This window comes from Micromys minutus (genome assembly GCF_963924665.1).
Source record: "Micromys minutus genome assembly, chromosome: 1".
NCBI lineage: Eukaryota > Metazoa > Chordata > Mammalia > Rodentia > Muridae > Micromys > Micromys minutus.
Genome location: NC_137969.1, coordinates 16,495,520 through 16,501,350, shown reverse-complemented (window position 1 = coordinate 16,501,350; position 5,831 = coordinate 16,495,520). Strand labels below are relative to the sequence as shown.

At 42.7% G+C, this 5,831-nt stretch overlaps 1 pseudogene across 1 annotated transcript; it reads right to left on the bottom strand.

Moving 5' to 3' along the window:
* Positions 1 to 1,878: 1,878 nt before the first annotated feature.
* Positions 1,879 to 2,213, bottom strand: LOC308425909 (prothymosin alpha-like; annotated as a pseudogene). Its single transcript has one exon. The product of its transcript is annotated as a prothymosin alpha-like (transcript).
* Between the last annotated feature and the right edge of the window lie 3,618 nt (positions 2,214 to 5,831).

The window sequence follows — 5,831 nt, the reverse complement described above, 5'->3', positions numbered from 1 at the left end:
TGGGTCCATTACTGTGCTGGCTGCTAGAGTTAGAAAACCAGGTGAGATACAATACTACGCCTCAGTCTGAGAGAAGAAGAAAAGCACATCAGTCCAAGATGACAATGCCTTTCTCCACTGCCATGGGTCATGTGGTGATTGCTACCATAGAATCACAGGGGCAATGGCTCCAGAGTTCATTTTGTTTTAAAGCTGTAGTTATTGCTGTTTTGGCTTTCATTTGTTTGTATTTGTTTTTGTAGCTCTGGCTGCAAAGTAGACCAGGCTAGACTCCTCTTTCCCTGTTAGTTAATTCTTCCTGGAAATTTCCTCACAGACACATCGACTTGATGAGCAAAATTAACCATCACACTCCCCAAAGTTGAAGCTGGATGACACACTACCATCCCTATGCACAGAGAATCTCTAACACACAGAAGGAAGCATGTGTGCCTGGTTTAGTGGACTTGAGTTGAGAGTATGAGCAGAGAAAGAACCTCTTCTCCTGCTAGCCTTATTAACCTTTTTAAGTAAAAGATCTTATAAAATACTTCCATATTACAAAGAATTTCTTTTTGAAATTTTAGTTCAGACAAAACAAAAGACCAAGAAACCTACAAATTCAATTAAACTATAATTAAAAAGGCAAACGGTTATAGAAAGTCACATAGCTGAAAGGACCTTGTTATCTATTTAACTGCCTTTTTTATTTCCTTTTTCCACAGGCATTGTGGTAAATGGAAGCTGAGATTTTAGGTAGAACATAAGCAGTTATCCAAAAATCTAACAAAGAAACCAACCAATCGGGGCCTCAAAAAATACTTGGGAATTTCACACTGATTCCCTATGGAGTTCACTTTTCTCCCTGCCTGTAAGTTTTACCTCAAGGTACAGGCTTAACCAGAGGCTATGGTGATAGCAAAGTTAATTAGAAACAGTAAACATTTGCATAATGACTAGATTTGGGATTTTACATACAAAAAACTCATGACCTCTAAGTTTTCTTAGGAACAGGACCTAGGAGTGGGGATATGGGATCACCCCAAACATCGGTGCCATGGCTTACGTAGAATTGGGTTGGGGGTGGATCAGAAAGATCCTCATCCATCAGTGAGAACTGCCATGTTTTTGTTTTAGAACAACTCAGCAAAATAAAATTCAAGTTTATTGTTGGACATTATTTCACACACATCAAAGAGGCCAAAAAAATAAAAAATAAACAACAACCTCATAGACAAAAATAAATAAATAAACGAAAAAAAACTTTTTATCTTTGGCCTTTTTAACAGTCTCATACAAACCAACTACCTATAGTACAGCGAGGTACATGCACAAAAAACGTTACTAGACTGTTCAGAATAAGATTGGGGTTTTTTTTGTTGTTGTTGTTTTTATTTTTTTTATTTTTGCTTTTGTTTTTTTGCTTTTGTTTTTTTGTTTGTTTTTTGTTTTGTTTTGTTTTGTTTTGTACAAGGTTTTTTTTTTTTCTCCTTTGAGAGTATAATGAACACGGTCACACCGCAGGTAAAGTCTGAAGTAGGACATTAAACGCTCTGAAGGCTGGTTCTGTCACCCGTTATCATTAAAAATGGCTCACCCCTAACAGTATGTACAAAAATATAAAATGTAAATAAAAAATACAAACAAAACTTCCTTTTAAAGTATTTTTAAGAGAAAAAGCAGAGCCTGGGAAGTTCTGGTTTTTTTCTCCCATGTTGCCAATTCATGTTGTGGTTTTGGTGGGGTGGTGGAGAGCGCATGTCATTTGTGGGTGGCACCGCCCGCTATGGGTGGGCGGGGCTTGCTTCTCTATTCGAAGGTGACCACGTTTGAATTCTGAGACGGGAAGTGGAGGGTGAATAGGTCCCAGTGCGTAAGGTTAGCTTTTCCTCTTGTTGTCTAGTCATCCTCATCAGTCTCTGCTTCTTGGTGTCAACATCATCATCCTCATCATCCTCAGATACCCTCTTGCCCGTAGGAGCCTCAGCTTCCTCATCTTCATCTCCATCCTCTTCCTCACCGTCACCTTCTTCCTCCTCCTTCTCTTCCTCCTCACCTTCTTCCTCTTCTTCATCGACCTCATTGTCAGCTTTCTGCTCCCCATTTTCCTCATTTTGGGCGTTCCCATTGGCAGGTGCATCTCTTCCATTCTCTGCGTCCTCCACAACTTCCTTCTTCTCCTTCAAGTCCTTGGTGGTGATCTCGGAGCTGGTGTCCACTGCCGCGTCTGACATGGAGGGGCACGCCGGTGGTCCGATGCTGCGAGTAAGAGATTAGTCAGGACTCTGGCAAGAGAGCTGCTGGAGTCCGCATTGGAGGAGGTGGTGGGCGGCGAAGGTGGCTGTAGTGAGCACGGAGCACGACCCGGGAACAATGCAAAGATGGCTTTTCGGTGCAGCCAGTGGGGCAAACAGCCATGTTTTATGGGGTGCTTTATTTCTAATTCAAAGGATTCCAAGAAGAGAAGAAGCCAAGGCAGTTTCTGAATAAAATAAGCCATGCTTCCTGTCCCAGCTTTCCATTCTCACTTCCCACTGGTTTGGCAGAAAAAGAACACAAAAGACATTGACAATAATTACTTGGGAAATTAGCTGAGGGTTTCCCTCTGGAAGAGTTGGAAACAGGAGCTTTGGAGAACCCCATCCTAAACAGCTAAGACTCCTCACTGGATCAATACTCTCATTAGCAGGAGTTCCCTGAAGGAAGCTGCCCAGTAGAGAACTGACATTGGATCTGCCTACGGTGGCACATATGTAAACAAGTAACGGAGCAAGATCCAAGTGATGGAGGATTGGGAGAAAGTCTGGAATTAGCCCAGCCTAGGCAAACAGGAGGATGAGGATGAAGAGCAACCATCAAATCACTTAGGAGAATTAATAACTGCAGCCAAGCCACTGGTATTCAAAGAGTTCAGGGCCTGCCTCTGAAGAAGAAGGTTGGTGCCTCTGTGGACACTGGATAATAATATTTATCATGTTGTGTCCCCATGACTGGAGGAAAGAGCATTGCAGTCTTGGAGTATGAGTACGGGGCTAAGAACAGCTCAGTAGGCCGCATGGAGCCTACAAAACAGAGCAGTAATCTGGGTCTACGTATTGTTTGCTCCAGGACTAGAGAACTCTGGCTAATATTAACTGCTGAGAGTTTCATGGTTGCAGGCATTTCTTTGGAGGTCTCATAGAGGACAGGTAAGCTCAGTGGCTCTCCAAAGCGCAGACAGTCTCTTAGTGAGGCTGTCAGAGGATTTGTTTATACGTGAGGGCTGCTTATTCTTAAACATTCTCAGATTCCACCCTTGACCTAATGCCAAACCTAGATGAAAGACCACATGTGTGGTGTGTAGTAGCTCCTTTTGTTTTGTTTTGACACAGATTCTCATGTATCCCAAGCTGACTTCAAACTTAAAGCATGACGTTGAACTTCTGACCCTCCTGCTGCTACCTGAAAGTGCTAGGACTTCAGGTACGTCACAGGGATGCTGCACCATGACTAGCTTACCTACCTCTAGCATTCGTAGCTATCTTTAACAGCCTTGAGATGCACCACTTAGGATAACTGACCAGCAGAGCAGTTTCCAATGGCCTGGCAGTTCATGTGCATTGTGCTCTCACACTGGGCCCAGAAGGAACAAACCAAAAATGGATTCAATAGCACTAAAGTCGGACATCGCCATGCTGAAATTAAGCTGTTTATCTGACCTTCCAAGAAATCTGGAGAGAAAGTTGCCATAGCAGCCGGATCTAGCAAACAGACCAGTTTTAGTCCAGCGTGCTAGGACAAGGCTTTAACTCTTACGGGGAAAGATGTTTTGGAGCAAGCATTCTCTGCTCTGATCCCCATTTCTGCTGTCTTCAGCCTATTGCTGTCTATAAATACTCACTGGCCACGCTACGGAGCACAGTTCTCTCATTTGCATTCTGAGAGTTGCTTCATTCATGAATCATCCTCTGTTCCAACAAATGCTGCCAAATCTGTTTTGCCTAAAGTTCTGCTCTTATGATTGGTCTTCTGATTTCTAACCTATACACTAGCTGAGGGGACCTTGAGAAAGTTGCCCAGCCTTTGTTTGCTTGTCTATAAAATGGGGACACTAGGTAAATAAAACTATACATATGTTTGGGGATTGTCATAAATATAAAATCAATTAGTTCACATAAAACCCTTGGAATGGTTCCCACAATGCTGTTAGTATCTATCATTGGCTGCTATAATCAGTGTTGTTGCTATTTTTATATTGCATGAAAGCAGGGAAATTTGAGAAACACTAGAAACGGGGATTAAATGATCCCTCACTGAAGTCTTTTTGACTAGAGTTCACTCCTGCCATCACCCCACCCCCTCCTTTGTTTCTCTTGAGCTATGGTTGTCACACAGGATCTCAGGACATGTTCAGAAAGTAGCTGGGCTTTGAGAACAAATCTTCAAGAGGGTAAGATTATGACTCATCTATATATCAGTTGTACCTCTGATGGACCCTCAGACCTGGCAGCCAAGGTCCCAGCCTCCAGGCACACTAGAGATGAAATATTAAAACACAGATTGTGACAGCCCAGTTCAGTAGACACAGAGAAACGTGTTTCTCACTACAACACACCATGATGTACATAATTTGCATTGTTGCTCTGGAACTCATAAAACCTAAGAAAACATCGACCTAAACAGGAAACACTAAGATAGCATTAAAAATCTTTTAAAACGATTTTTATAAATTCCCCATTTTTTTTTAGATTGGCTTTCAGAAACTAGATCCACTGGCAGAAGGCAAGACAGTAGTGTCATCAAGCTTTGAGCACCAGTTCTCCCAGACCATGATGGGAAACAGAAAATATTAGCCCCGAACCCGAACAACATGGGAAAAGCCAAGCCAATGCCCTGAGCAGGTCTTCTACATTGGAGCTGATTTTAAAATCTTCCATTTTCCACTATGCTCACATAGATAGATGGATGGACTAAGACAGCATCTCTGTAGGAGTTTTGAGAACCAAACAGAAAGAAAAAGGCCCGGAGCCATGCTCAGAAATCCTCGGAGATACAAAGCTTGTGGAGAGAGGAATGTTAAGAAGCAGAGAGTGGGAGGAAGAAAGACCCAACATGAGAAAGCATCAAAAGAGGAAGGGTCTTGGAGCCGACTGAATGATGGAGAGGTCTCATAACTTCTGTTTGAGCCAGTCCAGGGGAGTAAAGAAATCTGATCATGAAAATTGCAGCAAGAAGCTAGCAGGGTCGAAGAAGAGAGTGGATCTAATGACCCAGCCCTAGGCTTGTAGCTTCATGATGATTCAACAAACATAGCACAGAGGTGAACCCCCTGACTGGGGAAAATGTGTTCAGTAACCTCTGAGGGAAGACAGCTCCTTTGCTGTTTTTCAAAACTCCATGAACCCCTTCCCCTTACACACACACACACACACACACACACACACACACACACACACACACCATCACCTTTATCCTCTGGAGTCTCAATCACTCACAGAAAAGTAGTAGCCCATTCAAGCAAGGCAACCATCAAGAGGGTCTCATAAAGCACATGTTCTTTATGTGGGAAAAATAATGAAACACCTTACTGGGGAGGCAAACTTCAAAGTGTACAAGTATTGCTTAGGCAGAAAACAAAGGAAAGCACTTTCTTTTGCAGCCAACTCATGAACACAGGCCCCTTCCAGGTTGGAGCTTTTTGAAAGAATTGGGTGGGGGCAGTTGTCTTTCTTGTTCTTGTTCAGAGTTTAGTAATTATATAAGGCAGTTGTTGATTTCAACAGGAACATGTGTTCATTTGTGCAAGAGTGTTGACTGTGAACTTGACAGAACCTAGAATTCCCTATGAGATGGGTCTTTGAGCACAGCTATAG